This window comes from Schistocerca serialis, chromosome 3 (assembly GCF_023864345.2).
Source record: "Schistocerca serialis cubense isolate TAMUIC-IGC-003099 chromosome 3, iqSchSeri2.2, whole genome shotgun sequence".
NCBI classification, from domain to species: domain Eukaryota; kingdom Metazoa; phylum Arthropoda; class Insecta; order Orthoptera; family Acrididae; genus Schistocerca; species Schistocerca serialis.
In genome coordinates, this window is record NC_064640.1 from 291079510 (window position 1) to 291104898 (window position 25389).

Below are 25389 nucleotides of genomic sequence, written 5' to 3' on the forward strand. Positions count from 1 at the left end.
CATACTTCTTAATTAATGTCATGTTGCAAACACATGAGATAAACTAATTAAGGAATAATAAGTTAATTAGCTTAGGAAAAGCATATGTTTTGAAAAAATTAAACTGGAAGTTTAACTCTTCTATTAACTTTTCTTAAAAAATTTCACTAAATAAATGTGAAACGCGACCTTTGAACAATTTATACATGACTGTGCTTAAACTGACATACAATATTTTTAGCGCAACGCAATCTGACTTTCAAGAATCCCTACAAAAATATTTTTAACGCAATGCAATCTGACCCTCAAAAATCCCTACAAAAGAATGGCCCTGACTAACATTAACCTATACGTTTCACAATTCACTTACCTCAAAAAAATCTTGGTTACTCGAACTACTGCAATACAGAGGGCACCACTACTGCCAGCTAAATAAAAGATTCAAACTATGGAAGGCACTAACTACTGATAGGGATAGTTAGCAAATGAAAGATATTAATAGAGAACAAACAATGTATTTACCTCAATATCATCAAAAGTCATAATATATATAGGAGTTCATAACATCCATTCTTACAAATATCAAAACTCCGCCATTTCTCTCTCCACATTCACCATTGCTGGCAGCTCACCTCCAACTGCGCAACGCTACGTGCTGTTCACATCCAGCTGCCGCTGCCCAACACTACAATGGCAGACAACAATGCAAACTAGCCACAGACTGCACACAGCACAGCCAGTGATTTTCATACAGAGGTGGCGTTACCAATAAAAAAACCTAAACAGCCTACTTACATAGTCCCCATGCTCCCCACAAAAAATTTAACAAATTGTTTTGGGCAGTGGCCAATAATGATTTGAAAAAAATTTTCATAACTACAATAACAAAGAAATCAAAGGCACACACTTATTGATACAATGTTGGTCAAAAGCTACAATTTTCTCACAGTCCATAAAGACAGTCCTGATCATTCATCACAGTAACACTGCAGTGTTTTTCTCAAAGTCTGAGCAGTAAAAGAAAATGCACGCGGAAGTAGTGGATTTCCATGCAGTCTTGAAGAAGTAGTGTTGTTCTTTCAACGGAAAGACAGTGCTGACTCTCGACGTGCAGACAGGTAATGGGCCACAACAGAGGAAACCCACAGCAGTCATTCGACGTGTTGAAGAATATTGGTAGGTAGGTCATCACAGAGTAGACCCACTGTAGTCCTGGTAGAGATTATGGTATTGGTGGGTCACCAGAGGTGCAGACCCACTGCAGTCCTTGTAGAAATAATGGTATTTGTGGGCCATGAAAGATGCAGACTCACTGTAGTCCTTGTAGAAATAATGGTATTGGTGGGCCATCAAAGATGCAGACCCACTGTAGTCCTTGTAGAGATAATGGTATTGGTGGGTCATCAAAGATGCAGACCCACTGTAGTCCTTGTAGAGATGGCCAGCAGCCATCTGTTGTGACTATGCAGGTGCACAGTCACCATTGAAGATAATATAGCAAGTCCATAAACCACCATTTGTGCACTCACAAAGTTTTTGGAATTGTCCTTAGAACCAGCAATGCTGTTATCCAGTCCCTTGCTGAATTATTAACACATGTGCAAACACTAACAGTCCCTACTTCTCACATATTGTCCATATACTATGACCAACAGAAACGTGTGCAGTGAAATGTAACTTACAAGTTAATAATATGATGAACTGGTGTCAATTACAATTTTATAACATAAGAATACAATAACAAAGGTACAAAATACATCATTAAAAACATAATAATACAGATAACATTTGTAGTACAAGCTTTACAAAAGAATAGAAATAACGTATACATCAGTGTTACAAAAATAATGACATAAGTACATACATAAAGATCAGAATAACTTTTGAAACATCACCTTCACATATTAGCAGCAAAACAGAATAAATACTGTCTCAACATCTTTACAAAGTAAATAACATAGTATTAGAAAAATTCTACAACATAAGTCTCATCAGCTAAACACATAAAGACAGGAAAAACACAAATACACAAGGGTACACAAACATATAGAGGGATGACACAAAAGGAAAGGACAGGGTTTGTTTTACTGCAGTATTTTGCATGGAGATCTCCCTTTGTTCATCAATATTCCCAAAAGTACTATCTAAGCCTGCTTTCTGTATTCTGTTCACATCCTCTTTAAAAATAGTTTTTTTTCCACTGTACACTACCTTTTTTTTGGCCAAACCATTTTCTTATATCTTCTCAATGCATTTCTTCCAATTCATCATAATTAGTTTCTTATATAGTCTACCCCATCTTAAGCTAACTTAAATCTACTGATCACAGATGCTAAACTAAGGGACGAGGCAATGCAGCAGTATAAAACAATTAACACAAACATCAATGACAAAAAATTCAAATTGGCAAAGCAATTGCAATATTACATCTAATATAAGGCAATGCGCAGCAAACAAGAAAAATAAATTCGTAGTAAAACTGGCTTAACAGAGTAATGTAAAGGGAAAGTTAGTAGCACTATGCCTGGCAAACAGCAGCAGCAATTCTATAACGTATACCTAAGCATGACAAAGCTCAAGCAGAAAAAATAGTACACTAAAGATAACAATGCAGATACGGGAAATGTATAATCACATCTTAATTCTTGGTTCTTGATTGGATATTTAACTTCAAACATTGTTACATATTAACAGATTCTAAGTCTGACAAAGCATACTAGTAATGTAAAGTGAAAAGTTATATGGCAAAGCCAAAGTTAAAAAGCAGATTATCTTTCAATAAACGGATTTACATGTGAAGTGTGGTGAAATCCTTTACTCTTCATAGTACTCAGAGTTTGAACTTGAATGCAATTGTCATATGGTATACGTCGGTAAAGAATACTGGAATTTTTTTCTCAAGGTTAGTGTCTATGTTATTTTTCTCTGAGCCAGCCGGCGCACGCAGCTGCTTGCGGTGCGAGTCATTGTCTGTCTCTTTGTTGGCGCCCATTGTTATTGGGATTAGGAGACCGAACTTCTACAAATTCGCCTTGCCGAGAGGGCCCAGCTCTGTTAGAATCCCGCCAGTTCTGTTGAAATTCACGTCTGTCGTTATGATTATATCGTCAGTCGTCATGTCGGTAGATTCCACAGTTTCTTTCTTGTCGGTCACATGGTGGAGAATTTCTCCCTGAATCGTAACTGCGCGCTGAACTGTTGCGTCTGAAGTAATTCTGTCTCCCGTGATAATAATAGTTCTGGTTGCCATATTGTCTGTTTCTATGATTGTCTCTGTCATATTCATTACTACGGAAATGCGAACTTTCTCTGTAACTATTACTCTGGTAGTGGTTGTCATACAGGTGGTGTCTGTTTTGGTCACGATATGTGTTGTGAGAATAACCTTGTTGTGTCCAGTTATTATTTCTTTCATCGTGGAATTGCGACGAATACGACCTGTAATTGTTGTGTTCCTGTTTCCGCTTTCCGCGATTGTCAGCGTCAATTTCTAATTCTTGTAAGAGTCCCTGAAAAGCTTCAATGTCGTCTTTGCAACGTCCTGCCAAAATAATATGTCGTAAATGTTCAGGCAATTTGATTAAGCAAATGCGGATGAGTTCTGAGGGGCTGTATGGGTTTGACAGGTATTGATTCTTGTGCAACATGTCTTCAAAATATTTGGCAAAACTGGAAAATTCAGATTGTTCAAAGTGTTTCACCATCATGATGCTATGTTTTACTCGGTCTTGCGTAGCTTGAGACCAATATGCTGAGAGGAAGGCATGGTAAAATTCTCCTTCAAATGGTTCAAATGGCTCTGAGCACTATGGGACTCAACTGCTGAGGTCATTAGTCCCCTAGAACTTAGAACTAGGTAAACCTAACTAACCTAAGGACATCACAAACATCCATGCCCGAGGCAGGATTCGAACCTGCGACCGTAGCGGTCTTGCGGTTCCAGACTGCAGCGCCTTTAACTGCACGGCCACTTCGGCCGGCTTAAAATTCTCCTTCAGTGTGACAATCGTGAATGACCGATCACATTCCTACAGCTGGTTCATTCTCTAAGTAGCCACACATAAATTCTAATCTGTGCTCTAATGACCAGTTGGGAGGATAACAATGAGAGAATTGATGGAGCCATGCTTGTGGATCAATGTCGTTGCCAGAATTCTTAAATGTTTTGAATTTACGTGTAGTAATGAACAGCTTATAGTCAAAATCATTATGTCGGCGAGTCGCATGTCGGACATTGTTACGTCGTTTCGGCGGTTCCATCTCAAAATTCGGTGTACCTTGCCAATTTCTTTCATAATTTCCGAAGTGCCCTCAGTTATTATTTTGTGGCTGTTCCATATTTCTATGTCCCACTTTCCGTATTGGAGCGTGAGTGGCCTCTGAAATACGTAATTCTTGTATTACCTGTGTCAGCTGATCTTGTACTTCCCGGATTTCTCTTTGGTGTTGCGTATTAATTTGATTCTGATTTTGTTTGAATTTCCTAATTTGTTCATACTCTTCTGTGTCAGTGAAGGCTACAGGTCTTGTGTCATTCAGATCATCATCTACCTTTGTAGATAAGTTAGTGACCTGTTCCGAAAGTTCGGCTACTTTCTCCAATAGTAAACACATTTCCTCAGTGTGTTTTTCTGAACCAAGTTTCAGAGTGTCCATTGTGTTGAAATCGAATCTACTGTGTCCTTCAAGATTTCCTGAGTTTTTGCAAGTTGCGTAACCGAATCGGTAGATGCAACTCAGGTCAATTTTAGCCCACAAGGTCTCATGATCTTCATGAACAATGTTTTGCAGTTCTTTTATGGCTGCTTCGTGATTCTGTAATGCATTTTCATGCCGCGACAAAATAGGTTGAAAATGCTCACAAATTTGTGTTTTTACGTCATTACAGACTTTTTGACATTTCGATTCAATGTTATGTAACTCAGTAGTTAAATCTTCACGTGTTTGTTCAAGTGTGGTGTCTAAATTCTGAAGATTTTGTTCCACTGTGTCTAACTTTTTAAGATTTTGTTCAACTGTGTCTAACTTTTTGAGATTTTGTTCCATTGTGTCTAACTTTTTGAGATTTTGTTCCACTGTGTCTAACTGTTGCTGTGTTTGTCTCTGGTGTTGTTGCATTGTGTCTAACTTTTGAAGATTTAGTTCCATTGTGTCTTATTTTTCTAGCCTTTGTCCCATTTGTTGCATTAATTGTAATAACAATGCACTGGTGTCTGAAACATGTTCCTGAGTGCTTTTCGGCAGTGAATTTGCACCGGCAATATTCACATTTTGACAAGCGGAATATGTGTCTTGACTCATTTGAGGAAACGGTGAGAACCCAAAACCTGAGTCTACAGTATTTGCAATATTGTGTTCTGTCATTCCTGAGTCCTGAGGCGAGCTGTTGCCGACCGATCGATCGATAATGCTTCCCTGTTCACTACCTGCTTCACTGTCTACACCATTATTTGACGTCCGCTCCATTTCCCTATGCACAGTGACCAAATAACTACTTTGAATGTCTGTTAATTCATTACACAGCAGTACTGGTAAGCTACGCTCGTCGTCACAATTATTTCTCTGTTTACTTTGAAGCCTAGTGTTACGTTTTTCACACGCCGTTATTGTCACAATATTTCACACGATAACACAGAATGTAAGAGAACACATTAACATAGCACTGAAAATAATATGTCGTTAATTGCAAGCGCAGCTGCGAAATACTTGGTGCAAATCTACATGCATGCCACAACTGTTTTACTGTACAACAAAGAAAGACTGCAACTACAAAAGAGATTCTCTCTACAATTACGCGCTAGCAATAAACAATAGCTACACTAATTACACAAACTACAAGAAAAAAATCAGAAGATTCCAGTGAGGTATCCTCAGCTAAGGGTCGACATATGAAACGTCCCCTTTGAACAATTTCTACATGACTGTGCTTAAAATGACATACAATATTTTTAACGCAACGCAATCTGACTTTCAAAAATCCCTACAAAAATATTTTTAGTGCAACGCAATCTGACTTTCAAAAATCCCTACAAAAGAATGGCCCTGACTAACATTAACCTATACGTTTCACAAATTACTTACCTCACAAAAATCTTGGTTACTCAAACTACTGCAATACAGCAAGCACCACTACTGCCAGCTAAATAAAAGATTCAAACTACGGAAGGCACTAACTCCTGATAGGGATAGTTAGAAAATGAAAGATATTAATAGAGAACAAACAATGTATTTACCTTAATATCATCAAAAGTCATAATATATATAGGAGTTCATAACATCCATTCTTACAAATATCAAAACTTCGCCAGTTCTCTCTCCACATCCACCATTGCTGGCGGCTCACCTCAAACTGCGCAACGCTACGTGCTGTTCACATCCAGCTGCCGCTGCCCAACACTACAATGGCAGACAACAATGCAAACTAGCCACAGACTGCACACAGCACAGCCAGTGATTTTCATACAGAGGTGGCGTTACCAATAAAAAAACCTAAACAGCCTAGTTACAAATGAAATAAATAAAATATTTAAACCAATAAAGAAAATAAAAAATTCAAAGATAAAGGTAAAAAACTTTTTCAAGCTAAGTACATTAACTTATCATAACGAAAACGTGGTAATGTACCCCGAACTCAAATAAAACCAAAGGACATAACAGCAAGCTTAATAAAAGATATAAAAGAATAAAAATCACCGCCTAAAAAAATTAAAGCTAATAATATTCTTATAAAAACAATTCTAGTATACTCAGCTAAAAAAATTTAAGTAAACCAGCCTGCACCATATTCAATATTAAAACCTGAAACTAACTCAGACTCACCTTTGCCAAGTCAAAAGGAGTACGGTTGGAATCAGCTAAACAAGAAGCAAAACAAGCTAAAGCTAAATTAAAAGAAATAAAAATAAATCAACAATAAAGCTGATAATTTATAAAATCAAACATGTTAAAACTACCAATTAAAATAATCAAAGATAATAAAATTAAAGCCAAACTAACTTCGACTGAAATTGTTTGAGCAAGAGACCGAAGAGAACCTAATAAAGAATAATTTCAATTAGAAGACCAACCAGCAATTATAACGGTATAAACACCTAATCCAGTACAACATAAAAAAACAAAAATCCATAAGAAAAAGAACATATATAAGTTAAGTAAGGGAAAATCACTCAAACAGCCAGGGAAATTATTAAATTAAAAACAGGAGAAAAATAATAAAGTAAATAATTACATATAATAGGAATTGGCTGCTCCTTACAAATTAACTTAACAGCTTCACTAAAGGGTTGAGGAATTCCTACAAATCCTACTTTATTTGAACCCTTTCGAATTTGGATATAACCTAAAACCTCATGCTCTAATAAAGTTAAAAAAGCAACACTAATTAAAACACAAATAACTAATAAAAGAAAATTCAAAATAAACACATATAAATCATAAAGTATCAATACTATTTGTAGAATAAACCTAGATAAATGAATTCTAAATTCAACACATTAATCTGTCAAAATAGTAATCTAATCAATATTAATCAATAAAATAAAAAATATTTCAACCATATGGTCCTTTCGTACTAATATGAATTAATAATCTTAGGATAGAAACCGACCTGGCTCACGCCGGTCTAAACTCAGATCATGTAAGAATTTAAAGGTCAAACAGACCTAATTACTGGGCTACTGCACCCAAAATTTTTCTTAATCCAACATCGAGGACACAATCTGCTTTGTCGATATGAGCTCTCAAAAACAATTACACTGTTATCCCTAAGGTAACTTAATCTTATGATCATAAATTACAGATCAAAACAACAAACATAAACAAATGATATAATAATGAAGAGTTTATTAATTCTTCATGTCACCCCAACAAAACATCTTCATTAAATGTAGAAAGACAAACAAAAAACTATATAAAAGTAAAATGTTAAGCTCTATAGGGTCTTCTCGTCCTAAAGAAAAATTTAAGCCTTTTGACTCAAAAGTTAAATTCAAAAATTAATTAAGAGACAGTTGATTTCTCGTCAAGCCATTCATTCCAGCCACTAATTAAGAGACTAATGATTATCCTACCTTTGCACAGTCTAAATACCGCGGTTCTTCAAAAGTCCGCTCAGTAAGCAGGCCAGGCCTCAAAGTATTTTCAAGAGGACATGTTTTTGATAAACAGGCGGAAATCAATTTTGCCTAGTTCCTTATAATAAATTCACAAGGTAAAAATTATATACAAATACATATACTAATTCTATCATTATTACAAAAATTTTAAAATTAAATCAATAATCATAATAAAAAACCTAAAATACTTATAAAATCAAAATAAAAAATAATGAACTGAAATGTAATCTTAAAGATAGCTGGTTTAAAGCTTACTGTTATATTTCATAAAACAAATTATAGGTTATTAACTTCAAAGCTTATCCCTTAAAGAATAAATAAGTTAATAATTATACTTAAAAAATTAAATGAAAACAATTAACTTCAAAAAATTAAATTTTTTCTTAAGAAACTAAATATCTTGGGAAACGATTAACATCTCACTTCTATAAATAATTTATTAATAATTATGATACATTAACTATACATTGTTTATAAATCAACCCAAATCGAGACAAGTAAAGTAAATACTAAAATTTTGATAAACCCTAATACAAAAGGATAATAAATAAAATCTACTTTTTAAAATTTAAAATAATATTTCATAAAACAATTACATTACCAATAAACTATAATCTAAAAAATCATTTCTACAAAATATACTAAGACAAAATTCGACATTATTATTTTTATTAAATAATTAAACAAACATAAAATAAATATAATAGAATAAATAATCAAGATATCCTGATTTGCACAGAAAAATTTTCAGTGTAAATGAAACACTTTACTAATAAGTTATATCTTGAAACTCTTCCTAGATACACTTTGCAGTACATCTACTATGTTACGACTTATCTCATCTAAATTGAAGCTACCTTAAAATAATAAAATATAATAATCAATAATGAGAGCGACGGGCGATGTGTACACACCTCAGAGCCAATATCAGTTAAATTAAATAAATTAAATTACTATCAAATCCATCTTCATTAACAGTATTTCACCATCAAATCCGTTATAAACAAAAATTTATTGTAACCCACCTCCTCTTAACTATAAGCTGCACCTTGACCTGAAATATTTTATAATTATAAAACTTGAGAATTATAACTCTAAAAAGATTCTCTGATAACGGAGATATACAAACAAATAAATTAAGTAGGGTAAATCGTGTATTATCAATCACGGGGTAGGTTCCTCTGAATGGAATGAGATGCTGCCAAATTCTTTGGGTTTAAGGACCTTAACTAATAGTACCCTGGTAAATGTAATTAACATTTAAAATAATAGGGTATCTAATCCTAGTTTATTATTTAAATTTCACAGATTCATAAAAAGAGTTATAAATAAATTTTAACATTTCACCTTACAAATCTATATTTTAACCCTAAAATATAAACAACTGTTTTAACCAATAATATTCACTTGTATCAATCGTATAACCGCAGCTGCTGGCACGAATTATGCCGATACTAAATCAATTGCTAAATCAAAAAAAAACTTTTGGAAACAAAAATAAGATATTTGAAATTTATAAAACTGAGAAAAAATAAAAGACTCAAATATTTAAAGAAAAAAACACAAAAAATGACAAAAAAAAAGAAACGCACCCCGTATGACCACAGCAACTTCTCTATTATATATCAATAAAGATTAATATGGATCATGTATACCAATAAATGTATTATATTCTTTCTTATTTAATCTTCCTCTTCACTAATAAAAAAGAGAGATTAAATAATATAATAAATTTATTTTATACAGTTATGTAATTTATCGTAATATGTTATTAATATAAAATTAACTTAATATTAATTTACTTAAATATTAGTTCGTTAAATAATGTAATTATAGAAAATTATATAACTATATTATTATAATTAATATAATCATTTATAGTAATATAATATTTTATATTTAATATCATTAATTATATTTATTATATCCAATTATAATAATATTTAATATTAAATTACATATTATTATATAATTTAATATATAATAATCTATTTTACGCTAAAAACATAAGTAGCTATAATCCTAGGTAAATAAATGTATTAAAATAATCATTTAATAATAATAAAATAACATTATAGGTATTTAAATTTAATTAATTGTAATATATTAATATAAATGATTTATATATATATATATATATATATATATAATATGATAGGGTAAATCAAGTAAATAAAAATTTAATATTTTATTGTCCAAGCAATAGCATCGACAATAGTATTATTTTCAATTTTGCTGATTCAAATAAAGTATCCAATAGGGTGAGAAACAGAATTTATTCCCTCAATATTTATATTTAATATATAAATTACATTTTTTTTAAATTTGTTTATGTATTATTTTGGTTATTTCTAATTAATTTATCTCGATTAGGATAATTTGAATATATATATATATATATATATATATATATATATATATATATAAAATTTAGAAATAACCAAAATAATACATAAACAAATTAAAAAAAATTTAATTTAAATATTAAATATAAATGAAGTGCCTGATTAAAGGGTTACCTTGATAGGGTAAATCAAGTAAATTAAAATTACCTTCATTAAAAATTACATAAGACAGAATTAAACTACCTCCTGTAGTATAAAAAACTAACGTGCATCATACACCTTAATGTAAAAAGGTAAGCTAAACAAGCTGATGGGTTCAACGCCATTTATAGAGGTATCAATCCTCTCCTTTTTAATGACCCACAACTCTACAAAACTTCTCTTCCAATCAACATTAATGATAGGAACGATCCTGTCCATTTCATCAAACTCCTGATTCGGAGTTTGAATAGGACTTGAGATCAACTTACTTTCATTTATTCCGCTCCTAACAAGAAGTAAATATATAATAATAAATGAGTCGTCAATTAAATATTTTATTGTCCAAGCAATAGCATCGACAATAGTATTATTTTCAATTTTGCTGATTCAAATAAAGTATCCAATAGGGTGAGAAACAGAATTTATTCCCTCAATAATAATTAGATCTAGATTATTATTGAAGATTGGGGCTGCACCCTTCCATTTCTGATTTCCAGAAGTAATAGGAGCTTCGAGATGAAATAACTGTTGAACACTAATAACATGACAAAAAATTGCCCCAATAATGGTATTATCTTATTGTATTCAACTAAGAACTTTCATTTGAACAATTATCATTCTAAGTATTATTATTGGGGCAATAGGTGGCTTAAATCAAACATCTCTTCCCCAACTTCTAGCATATTCTCAATTAGACATTTAGGGTGAATAATTAGATCCCTAACAGTAAGAGAAAACATCTGAGAACTTTATTTTATTATTTACTCACTATTAAGATTAATTATGGTCTTACTATTTAAGCAAATAAATCCATTTTTTATAAACCAAATTTATTCAGCCAGAAATATAAAAACTGAAATTAAATTCATAATATTTTTATCTCTCCTATCCCATTGCTTGGATTTCTACCAAAATGAATTGTAATACAATCATTAATAGAAAATAACATAACAACTATTATAACCATTATGGTTGTATTAACTACAATTACACTTTATAATTATATACATATTAGATTCTCAGCCCTAATTATGGCATATACATAAAATTCATGATCTATAAAAATAAAGTCTCAAAAATCAAGAATTATTCTTCCTATAACAGTAATAATTTCAGCAATAGGATTAATCTCAACATCAACCTTAATCTCATTATACTAAGGAATTAAGTTAATGAAACTAATAACCTTCAAAGTAATAATTAAAAGAATAATCTTCTAGGCCTTAGTAAAATTTTACCCCTCTAGAATTGCAGTCTAGAATCATAATTGAATATAAGACCTAAAACATGGTAAGAGGGAAACATCTCATAAGTAGATTTGCAGTCTACCACCTAAAATTCAGCCATCTTACCGCAAAAATGATTCTTCTCAACAAACCATAAGGATATTGGTACTTTATACTTCTTATTTGGAGCGTGAGCAGGAATAGTAGGAACATCAATAAGAATACTTATTCGTGCTGAACTTGGTCAACCAGGATCTCTAATTGGAGATGACCAAATTTAAAATGTTATTATTACAGTCCACGCATTTGTAATAATTTTTTTATAGTAATACCTATTATAATTGGTGGATTTGGTAATTGACTCGTACCATTAATAATTGGTGGACCAGATATAGCATTTCCACGAAAAAATAATATAAGTTTTTGATTACTACCGCCTTCATTAACCCTTCTTCTTACGTCTTCTATGGTAGATAATGGTGCTGGTACAGTATGAACAGTTTACCCCCCTCTTGCAGGAGCTATCGCACATGGGTGTGCATCTGTAGACCTAGCAATTTTTTGACTCCACTTAGCAGGTGTATCATCTATTCTTGGTTCAGTAAACTTCATTACAACAGCAATTAATATACGATCAGAAACTATAACTCTAGATCAAACTCCTTTATTTGTATGATCTATAGCTATTACAGCCATTCTCCTCCTTCTTTCACCTCCAGTATTAGCGGGAGCTATTACTATACTATTAACAGACCGAAATTTAAATACATCATTCTTTGACCCTGCAGGTGGAGGTGACCCAATTCTATATCAACACCTATTTTGATTCTTTGGACACCCAGAAGTTTACATTTTAATTCTACCAGGATTTGGGATTATCTCTCACATTGTATGTCAAGAAAGAGGAAAAATTGAATCATTTGGAACATTGGGTATAATCTATGCTATATTATCAAATGGGCTAATAGGATTTATGGTATGAGCACATCACATATTCACAGTAGGAGTAGATGTTGACACACGAGCATACTTTACATCAGCAACAATAATTATTGCTGTACCTACAGGAATTAATATATTCAGATGATTAGCTACACTATATGGAACCAAATTCAAATTCAATCCACCATTATTATGAACTTTAGGATTTACTTTTCTATTCACAATTGGTGGACTAACAGGATTAGTATTAGCAAATTCATCACTTGATATTGTATTACATGATACATACTATGTAGTAGCCCACTTCCATTATGTATTATCTATAGGAGCAGTATTTGCAATTATAGTGTAAGTAGGCTGTTTAGGTTTTTTTATTGGTAACGCCACCTCTGTATGAAAATCACTGGCTGTGTTGTGTGCAGTCTGTGGCTGCTTTGCATTGTTGTAATACTCGCAATTGTAGTGTTGGGCAGCTGGGCTGCTAACACCGCATAGCGTTGCACAGTTGGAGGTGAGCTGCCAGCAGTGGTGGATGTGGGGAGAGAGATGGCGGAGTTTTGTAATTTGTCATGAACTGCTATATATATTATGACTATTAAGGTAAATACATTGTTTGTTCTCTATTAATATCTTTCATTTGCTAACTATCCCTATCAGTAGTTAGTGCCTTCCGTAGTTTGAATCTTTTATTTAGCTGGCAGTAGTGGTGCTCGCTGTATTGCAGTAGTTCGAGTAACCAAGATTTTTGTGAGGTAAGTGATTTGTGAAACGTACAGGTTAATGTTAGTCAGGGCCATTCTTTTTAATAGCGATTTTTGAAAGTCAGATTGCGTTGCGCTAAAAATATTGTATGTCAGTTTATGCACAGCCTTGTATAATTGTTCAAACAGGACGTTTCAATAGGAGGTGTTATTCAATGATACCCACTATTTACAGGATTAACTATAAATAATACATGATTAAAAATCCAATTTACAATTATATTTATTGGAGTAAACTTAACATTCTTCCCTCAACACTTCTTAGGGCTAGCAGGAATACCACGACGATATTCAGACTATCCAGATGCATATACATCATGAAATGTAGTGTCAAGAATTGGATCTACAATTTCTATTGTAGGAATCGTTATATTCATTGTAATTATATGAGACAGAATGGTTACAAACCGAGCAATCATATTTAGAGCTAACATAAGAAGATGAACAGAATGACTACAAAATAACCCGCCTGCAGAACATAGTTACTCAGAACTACCACCAATTTCTAGATTCTAATTTGGCGGATTAGTGCAGTAGATTTAAGCTCTACAAATAAAGGTTTGACCTTTTATTAGAAAAATTTATTAGTGGCAACATGATCAAATTTATCCCTTCAAGATGGAGCTTGACCATTAATGGAGCAACTATCATTCTTCCATGATCATACTATGGACGTGTTATTATTAATCACAGTAATTGTAGGTTATGCCCTAACTTATATACTATTTATTGCCTATACAAACCGAAACATACTTCACGGACATTTAATTGAAACAATCTGAACAGCATTACCAGGATTTACTCTCATTTTTATTGCACTTCCATCATTACGAATACTATATTTACTTGATGATTCAGTAGATGCAATATTCACAATTAAAACCATTGGACGACAATGATACTCAAGATACGAATATTCAGACTTTATAGACGTAGAATTTGACACTTATATAACACCAGAACAGGACATAGAAAACGACGGATTTCGACTTCTAGATGTAGAAAACCGAACAATTCTACCAATAAATATGGAAGTACGAGTATTAACAAGAGCATCAGATGTTCTACACTCATGAGCAGTACCTGCGTTAGGGGTTAAAATTGACGCAACGCCAGGTCGACTAAACCAAGGAACATTTACAATAAACCGACCTGGACTGTTCTTTGGACAATGCTCAGAAATCTGTGGAGCAAACCACAGATTCATACCAATTGTAATTGAAAGAACTTCAGTAAACTTATTTATCAAGTGATTATATAAGATAATCTAAGAAGTTAGTTAAAATGTATAACATTAGGGTGTCAATCTAAAATAACTAAATAATTAGTACACCTTGAAGTACATCAGATGACTGAAGGTAAGTAATGGTCCCTTAAACCAAAAAATAGTAAATTAACGACTACTTCTGATGGGGAATTTTAATCCAAATCCCTCAAATATCCCCTCTCATATGATTCTCCCTATTCATTATATTTTTGGCTACATTAATTTTATTTAATCAAATTAACTTTTTCTCATTTAAACCAAATCTTATTAAAAGAGCAAGAAAAAGAACAATTGATATAAAAAACTTGAATTGAAAATGATAACAAACTTATTTTCAACATTTGATCCATCAACTAATATCTTCAATTTATCAATAAAATGAACTAGAACATTCTAAGGATTATTATTAATCCCATCAATGTTTTGACTTACACCATCACGGATTAATATTATTTGAAATAAACCAAACTTAACCTTACACAATGAATTTAAAACATTACTAGGACCAAAATCATTTAATGGAACAACATTCATCTTTCTCTCAATTTTTATTATAATACTATTTAATAGTTTTATAGGATTATTCCCTTACATCTTTACTAGAACAAGACATTTAGCATTAACATTTGCAATCGCTCTACCTATATGATTAAGATTTATGTTATTTGGATGAATTAATCATACCAATCACATATATACATACCTTGTTCCTCAAGGAACAGTGCCTGCATTAATATCATTTATAGTATTAATAGAAACAATTAGATATGTCATTCGACCAGGTACACTAGCAGTACAACTAGCAGCAAATATAATTGCAGGACACTTGCTATTAACATTACTAGGAAATACAGGACCATCTATAGCAATAAACTTAATTTCACTATTAATTATTGGGCAAATACTTCTATTAATCTTAGAATCAGCAGTAGCAATAATTCAAGCTTATGTTTACTTAATTTTAAGAACTTTATATTCTAGAGAAGTACACTAAACCCATGTTAACTACTCACTCAAACCGCCCATTCCACTTAGTAGATTATAGACCTTGACCATTAACAGGAGCAATTGGAGCAATAGTTCTAGTATCAGGATTAGCAAAATGATTTCCCCTATTTAACATTAACTTATTTATAATCGGATTCGGAATTACCCTACTAACTATAATCCAATGATGACGAGATGTAGTACGAGAAGGGACATACCAAGGGCTACATACAGGATTTGTATCGATTGGATTACGATGAGGAATAATTTTATTTATTGCATCAGAAGTACTATTCTTTGTTTCATTTTTCTGAGCATTTTCTTAGAAGAAGACTAGCACCTACTATTGAACTAGGGATACTAGACCCCCAATAGGAATTCAACCTTTTAATCCTATACAAATTCCATTACTTAAAACAGCTATTCTTTTGGCATCAGGGGTAATAGTAACTTGAGCACATCATAGTTTAATAGAATCTAATCATACTCAAGCATTACAAGGACTATTCTTTACAGTATTACTAGGACTATACTTCACTATACGTCAAGCATACGAATATTGAGAAGCACACTTCACCATTGCAGATGCAGTTTATGGATCAACATTCTTTGTTGCAACAGGATTCCATAGTCTACACGTAATTATTGGAACAATTTTCTTATCAACATGTCTATTTCGACATTCAATAAACCAATTCTCACCAAGACACCACTTTGGATTTGAAGCAGCAGCATGATACTGACACTTTGTAGATGTAGTATGATTATTATTCTACATCTCTATTTATTGATGAGGTAGATAATTGTTTTTCTAGTATAAATAGTACATTTGACTTCCATCAGAAAGCTTGATATTAATCAAGAAAAACAATATTGATTTTATCTACAAGAATTTTTATTAGATTTATTATCCCAATAATTGTTATAATCCTTGCAACAACATTATCAAAAAATTAATTAATGACCGAGAAAAAAGATCACCATTTGAGTGTGGATTTGACCCAAAAAGATCAGCATGAATACCATTCTCACTTCGATTCTTCTTAATTGCAGTAATTTTCGTAGTTTTTCATGTATAAATCGCACTAATCCTTCCAATTGTAATTATTTTTAAAACTTCAGACATTATAATCTGAAAAGTATTAACAATATTTTTTATTATAGTATTACTAGCCCGACTATACCATGAATGAAACCAAGGAGCCTTACAATGAGCAGAATAAAGGGTTGTAGTCAACTGTAACATTTGGGTTGCATTCAAAAAGTATTGATGTAATCAATCAACCTTAAATAGAATAAGAAGCGAAATATTGCAGTCACTTTCGACCTGGAAGGCTGCTAAATAAAATACCATTATTCTTATTAATTGAAGCCAAAAAAGAGGCGTATTACTGTTAATAATATAATTGATCTATAAAGTTCCAATGAAGGAAATGTAAAGCCAATAGGAAAGCTGCTATATTTTTTAATTAGCGGTTAAACTCCGTTAACATTTCTAAAATTTATATAGTTTAAATAAAACATTACATTATCACTGTAAAAATAATATAAGTATATTTATAAATATGAAAAAGTAAAAATACTTCCTTAACATCTTCAGTGTCACACTCTAATTATAAGCTATTTAAGTAAACGAAAAATAATACCACCAAAATAAATATTCAAAAAATAAACGTTAAAAGATAAATCTTAAAATTAGAATCATATCAACCCTGTATATAACCAATTAAATAAATAAATAGTCTATATAAACCTTGACCACCAAATAATTCACCTCAACCATAATCAAATGATTTAGATGAATAATAACCTAATTTTAAAGGAATATATCTAATAAACTTAGTTGAAAGAAAGGATATAAACCATATAGAACCAGCAAATCTGACAAAAGAAAGTATACTTAAAGAAAATAAATTTTGAGAAAAATCAAAATTAGAAATGAGATAACCCAAATAAGCACCTAAAACAACTACAGTAATAGTTAAAAACTTTAAATAATAAGGCAAAACAGGAGGAACAGGGAAAATTAATCAAGACAAAAGGCTACCACCAAAAACACCAACAAACAATAAACCAATTATACCAAACGAAATATAATAACCCTTATCATCAAAAGAAAATCTAGAATAAAAATTATTATCACCAGATATTGAATAATAAAAAAGACGAAAAGAATAAGAAGCAGTTAAACCAGTAGAAAAGAAATAAAGAAAAAAAATCAAACAATTAATTCATCTTAAACAAACCATCTCAAGAATTAAATCCTTTCAATAAAACCCTGTTAAAAAAGGTATACCACACAAAGACAAACTGGAAACATTAAAACAAACTGAAGTTAAAGGTATAAAATTAACAATTGAACCTATAAAACGAATATCCGGAGAATTCTTTAAATTATGAATTATTGAACCTGCACACATAACGCCTTAAATAAAGCATGGGCTAAAAAATGAAGAAATGCAAGTTTTGGATAACCCATAGCCAAAATTCTTATTATTAAACCAAGTTGTCTTAAAGTAGAAAGAGCAATAATTTTCTTCAAATCAAATTCAGAAAATAGCCCCAAAACCAGCCATAAATATAGTTATACAACCAATTAAAAGTAAGAATCAACCACAATTATAAGTATCTAATATTGGTCTGAAACGAATTAATAAATAAACCCCAGCAGTAACAATAGTAGAAGAATGAACCAAAGCAGAAACAGGAGTAGGAGCAGCCATAGCAGCAGGAAGTCAAGAAGAAAAGGGAATTTGAACTCTTGTAGTTATAGCTGCTAAAACAATTAATATAGTAATAAGCTTTATTTCAAAAGAGTTAGAAATAAAATCATAATCATAAATATAATTTCAACCACCAAAATTCAATATTCAAGCAATAGAAATTAAAATAGCAACATCACCAATACGATTAGAAAGTGCAGTTTACATACCTTCACTATAAGATTTCACATTTTGGTAGTAAATAACTAATCAATAAGAAACTAAACCCAAACAATCTCATCCTAATAAAATTCTGATCAAATTAGGAATATTAATTAAAAAACCTATAGAAAGAATAAATATTAAAACAATAACAATAAAACCATGCTGAGAATTAGAATACATATGTAAAGTATAAACAGCTCTAAAAAAATTAAAGCAAAAAATCTTAAAGATCAAGACATAATTCTATTTAATAATCTAAGTTCACCTACCAAATTTAAAGGAGGAGGAGCAGCTATATTAGATGATCTCAAAAGGAATCATCATAAAGCCATTCTTGGTATCAAATTAATTATACCCTTGTTAAATAATAGTCTTCGTCTACTAAAGGTTCATAAATAATATTAGGCAAATAAAATAAAGCAGAAGAACATAAACCATGTCCAACCATTAAAGAAAGAGGACCTATACAACCTCATCAATTCATGGTCATCAATCCTCCAATAACCATTCTTATATGAGCAACAGAAGAATATGCAATTAAAGACTTTAAATCAACCTGTCGAAAACAAATAAATCTAACAATAACCCCACCAGATAAACCCAAAGACAATCAAAGATAATTAAACTTTAAACCCAAATAAGAAATAACCTTCATAACACGAAAAATACCATAACCACCTAACTTTAATAAAACACCAGCAAGAATCATTCTACCTGAAATAGGGGCCTCAACATGAGCCTTAGGAAGCCATAAATAAACCAAAAATATTGGCATCTTAACTAAAAAAGCAAGAATTATAAACACATAAAATATAAAATAATAAGAACCAAAATCAACCAATAAAGGAAAATATAAAGTATTAGAAAAAACATAAACCCTAAATAATACTAATAGTAAAGGTAATCTAGCAGCCAGAGTATAAAAAATTAAATAAACACCAGCCTGTAAGCGTTCAGGTTGATAACCTCGACCCAAAATCAAGAGTAAAGTAGGAACTAATCTAGCCTAAAAAAATATAAAAAGAAAGAAGTCAATCTAGCAAACGAACAATAAAGCATCATCATTAAAATTAAGACCATAAAGACAAAAAAATTAGAATGATAAGAACTTAAATAAACTGAACCTCTAGCAGTAATTATTAAAGAACAAATTCAAAAACTAAGCAAAATCAAACTAAAAGAAAACTAATCAATACCAAAATAATATCCAATTATATTCAAATCTGCGAATGAATAAACACAAATCATAAAAACAAAACTAGACAGAAATATTAAAGAATGAACCAACCATCAACAATTATTAACCAAACAAAGAGGGACCAAAAAAATAATTATAAATAAATACTTTAACATACAAATAAACCAAAAGAATTAAAAAAATCATTTCCATGAGAGCGAATTATTGAAACTAAAATAGAAAGACGTGAAGCACCTTCACAAACAGAAAAAACCAAAAAAATAACAGGAAAGAAATAATCATAATCAACTCAATAAGAAAAACAATAACTAATTTAAATAAAGAAAGAACAATATATTCTAATCTCAAAAGAACCATTAATAAATGCTTACGTTTAGAAGAAAAAACATAAACACCAGCAAAATAAACCAATAAAGAAGTAAAGACAGAGAATATAAACATTAGTTTTATAGTTTAAAAAAAACGCCGCTCTTGTAAACCGGAAATTAGTCCAGCCCCTCTTTTAAAACTTCAGAGGTGGAAAAGCTTCCATCATCGGTCCCCAAAACCGATATTTTTAATAAACTAACCCCTGAAATGATCAAAATAATAATTATATCACTATCAAACGTAATAAATATTAATTTTATTAAATTAAGACACCCAATACCGATAATGCTTTTCATTATCCTACAAACTTTTCTAGTTGGACTAATAACAGGAACAATAAAGGAAAGATATTGATTATCATATATTTTATTTTTAACGTTTCTTGGTGGTATATTAGTTCTATTTATTTGTATTACGAGAATTGCATCAAACGAAATATTTCAACCTAAATCAATTACTATAATTATTGCCTTAACAATATGAGTATTTATTATATCAACATTAATTATTTTAGATATAACAATATATTTAGACTTTTTCAAGAATACTGAAACTATAAATATTGATAATTCAATCAATTATCAAGAAAAAACAATATCTTTAGAAAAATTATATAATAGACCAACATTCATTATCACAATAATAATAATAATTTATTTATTTTTAGCACTATTAGCAGTTGTTAAAATCACTAATATTAACCAGGGGCCTATTCGTAAAATAAGATAATATACTAATGAATAAACCCTTACAATTATGACATCCTTTAATTAAAATCATTAATAACTTTTTAGTTGATTTACCTGCACCAACAAATATTTCATTTTGATGAAATTTTAGGTCCTTACTAGGGTTATGTTTGGTAATTCAAAATTTAACTGGACTATTTTAGCTATACATTATACATCAAATATTGAAATAGCATTTAGTAGTGTAGTTCACATCTGCCAAGACGTAAATGATGGTTGAATCATTCGAACCTTACATGCAAATGGAGCTTCTATATTTTTTATTTGTATATATTTACATGTAGGATGAGGAATTTCCTACGGATTTTACATATACATACAAGCCTGAATTATTGGTACAGTAATTCCATTCTTAGTTATAGCAACTGCATTTATAGGATACTTTTTACCTTGAGGTCAAATATCATTTTGAGGTGCGACAGTAATTACTAATTTATTATCAGCAATTCCATATTTAGGAACAGATTTAGTTCAATGAGTGTGGGGAGGGTTTGCTGGTGATAACGCAACATTAAATTGATTCTTTACGTTCCATTTTCTACTACCATTTATTATTGCTGCAATGGCGGCAATTCATTTATTCTTTCCTCACCAAACAGGGTCTAATAACCCCTTAGGCCTAAATGAAGATATTGAAAAAATTCCATTTCACCCATACTTTACTTTCAAGGATTCTATTACATTTGTATTAATAACATCATTATTAATTATACTGTGCTTGATTAATTGTTACCTCCTAGGGGATCCAGATAATTTTGTACCTGCTAACCCATATGTAACCCCCGTTCATATTCAACCAGAATGATATTTCTTACTTGCATATGCAAATCTACGATCAATCCCTAATAAGCTAGGAGGTGTTATTGTATTATTCTTATCAATTAGAATCTTAATAATTTTACCATTTTATAATAAAACACCATTCCGAGGTATTCAATTCGATCCTTTTAATCAGATTTTATTCTGAAATATAGTAGTTGTTGTATGCTTAGTAACATGAATCGGTAAACGACCTGTTGAAGAACCTTATATTATAACAGGACAAGTCTTAACAATTATCTACTTTACATACTTCTTAATTAATGTTCATGTTGCAAACACATGAGATAAACTAATTAAGGAATAATAAGTTAATTAGCTTAGGAAAAGCATATGTTTTGAAAACATAAAACTAGAAGTTTAACTCTTCTATTAACTTTTCTTAAAAAATTTCACTAAATAAATGAAATAAATAAAATCTTTAAACCAACAAAGAAAATAAAAAAATTCAAAGATAAAGGCAAAAAACTTTTTCAAGCTAAGTACATTAACTTATAACGAAAACGTGGTAATGTACCCCGAACTCAAATAAAACCAAAGGACATAACAGCAAGCTTAATAAAAAATATAAAAGAATAAAAATCACCACCTAAAAAAATTAAAGCTAATAATATTCTTATAAAAACAATTCCAGTAAACTCAACTAAAAAAATTAAAGTAAACCCACCAGCAACATATCCAATATTATAACCTGAAACTAACTCAGACTCACCTTCGGCCAAGTCTAAAGGAGTACGGTTGGGATCAGCTAAACAAGAAGCAAAACAAGCTAAAGCTAAAGGAAAAGAAATAATAATAAATCAACAATAAAGCTGATAATTTATAAAATCAAACATGTTAAAACTACCAATTAAAATAATCAAAATTAATAAAATTAAAGCCAAACTAACTTCATATGAAATTGTTTGAACAACAGACCGAAGAGAACCTAATAAAGAATAATTTGAATTAGAAGACCAACCAGCAATTATAACGGTACAAACACCTAATCCAGTACAACATAAAAAAAACAAAAATCCAGAAGAAAAAGAACATATATAAGTTAAGTAAGGGAAAATCACTCAAACAGCCAAGGAAATTATTAAATTAAAAACAGGAGAAAAATAATAAAGTAAATAATTATATATAATAGGAATTTGCTGCTCCTTACAAATTGACTTAACAGTTGAGGAATTCCTACAAATCCTACTTTATTTGGACCCTTTCGAAATTGGATATAACCTAAAACCTTATGCTCTAATAAAGTTAAAAATGCAACACTAATTAAAACACAAATAACTAATAAAAGAAAATTCAAAATAAACATAAATAAATCATAAAGTATCAATAGTATATGTAGAAAAAACCTACATAAATGAATTCTAAATTCAACACATTAATCTGTCAAAATAGTAATCTAATTAATATTAATCAATAAAATAAAAAATATTTCTACCATATGGTCCTTTCGTACTAATATGAATTAATAATCATAGGATAGAAACTGATCTGGCTCACGCTGGTCTGAACTCAGACCATGTAAGAATTTAAAGGTCGAACAGAAATAATTCCAAAATTTTTCTTAATCCAACATCGAGGTCACAATCTGCTTTGTCGATTTGAGCTCTCAAAAATAATTACGCTGTTATCCCTAAGGTAACTTAATCTTATGATCATAAATTACGGATCAAAACAACAAACATAAATAAATGATATAATAATGAAGAGTTTATTTATGCTTCATGTCACCCCAACAAAACATCATCATTAAATATAGAAAGACAAACAAAAAACTATATAAAAGTAAAATGTTAAGCTCTATAGGGTCTTCTCGTCCTAAAGAAAATTTTAAGCCTTTTGACTCAAAAGTTAAATTCAAAAATTTATTAAGAGACAGTTGATTTCTCGTCAAGCCATTCATTCCAGCCACTAATTAAGAGACTAATGATTATGCTACCTTTGCACGGTCAAAATACCGCTGCTCTTTAAAAATCCGCTCAGTGAGCATGCCAGACCTTAAATTATTTTCAAGAGGACATGTCTTTGATAAACAGGTGGAAATGAATTTTGCCTAGTTCCTTATAATAAATTCACAAGGTAAAAATTATATACAAATAAATATACTAATTCTATCATTATTTAAAAAATTTTAAAATTATACCAATAATCTTAATAAAAACATAAAATACTTATAAAATCAAAATAAAAAATAATGAACTAAACGTAATCTTTAAGATAGCTGGTTTAAAGCTTACTATTATATTTCATAAAACAAACTACATGTTATTAACTTCAAAGCTTATCCCTTAAAGAATAAATAAGTTAATATTTATACTTAAAAAATTAAATGAAAACAATTAACTTCAAAAAATTAACTTTTTTCTTAAGAAACTAGATATTTTTGGTAACGATTAACATCTCATTTATATAAATAATTCAATAATAATTATGATACATTTACTATAAATTATTATAAATCAACCCAAATCGAGACAAGTAAAGTAAATACTAAAATTTTGATAAACCCTGATACCAAAGGTACAGTAAATAAAAGCTACTTTTTAAAATTTAAAATAATATTTCATAAAACAATTACATTACCAATAAACTATAATCTAAAAAATCAATTCTACAAAATATACTAAGACAAAATTCGTCAAAGTTATTTTTATTAAATAATTAAATAAACGAAAAAGAAATATAATAAAATAAATAATCAAGATATCCTGATTTGCACAGAAAAATTTTCTGCAGTAATCAATAATGAGAGCGAAGGGCAATGTGTACACACCTCAGACCCAATATCAGTTAAATTAAATAAATTAAATTACTATCAAATCCACCTTCATTAACAGTATTTCACCATCAAATCCGTTATAAACAAAAATCTATTGTAACCCAATTCCTCTTAACTAAAAGCTGCATCTTGACCTGAAACATTTTATAATTGTAAATCTTGAGAATTATAACTCTAAAAAGATTCTCTGATAACGGAGATATACAAACAAATAAATTAAGTAGAGTAAATTGTGTATTATCAATCATGGGATAGGTTCCTCTGAATGGAATGAGATACTGCCAAATTCTTTGAGTTTAAAGACCTTAACTAATAGTACCCTGGTAAATATAATTAACATTTAAAATAATAGGGTATCTAATCCTAGTTTATTATTTTAATTTCACAGATTCATAAAAAGAGTTATAAATAAATTTTTACATTTCACCTTACAAATCTATATTTTAACCCTAAAAATATAATCAACTGTTTTAACCAATAATATTCACTTGTATCAATCGTATAACCGCGGCTGCTGGCACGAATTATGTCGATACTAAATCAATTGCTAAATCCAAAATCACTTGATAATCAAATCAAATGACTGCAAAAAGAACGTGTAGTTTAACGAAACTTACATATAATACAAAGAAAAAGTGAATAAACAAGCAAGAATAAAGCTTTTGAAAACAAAAAAAGAAATTCGAATAATTATAAAATTAAGAAAAAATAAAAGATTCAAATATTTAA

The 25389-nt window shown here is 30.4% G+C and overlaps 3 long non-coding RNA genes across 5 annotated transcripts in view; 2 read left to right on the top strand and 1 right to left on the bottom strand.

The window, feature by feature from the left end:
- Positions 1-7753, bottom strand: part of LOC126470074 (uncharacterized) — a 61027-nt gene extending 53274 nt beyond the window's left edge. The window contains exon 1 of the long non-coding RNA XR_007586116.1: positions 7641-7753. This is a non-coding gene — a long non-coding RNA (uncharacterized LOC126470074). The remainder of the gene's footprint in view (positions 1-7640) is intronic.
- LOC126470076 (uncharacterized) overlaps positions 1-25389 on the top strand; it is a 134696-nt gene that overhangs the window by 53269 nt on the left and 56038 nt on the right. The gene's annotated exons all lie outside the window — the stretch shown is intronic.
- On the top strand, positions 7902-23840 carry LOC126470078 (uncharacterized). The gene is made up of 2 exons (XR_007586122.1): positions 7902-7959; positions 23733-23840. It is a non-coding gene; the product is annotated as an uncharacterized LOC126470078 (long non-coding RNA).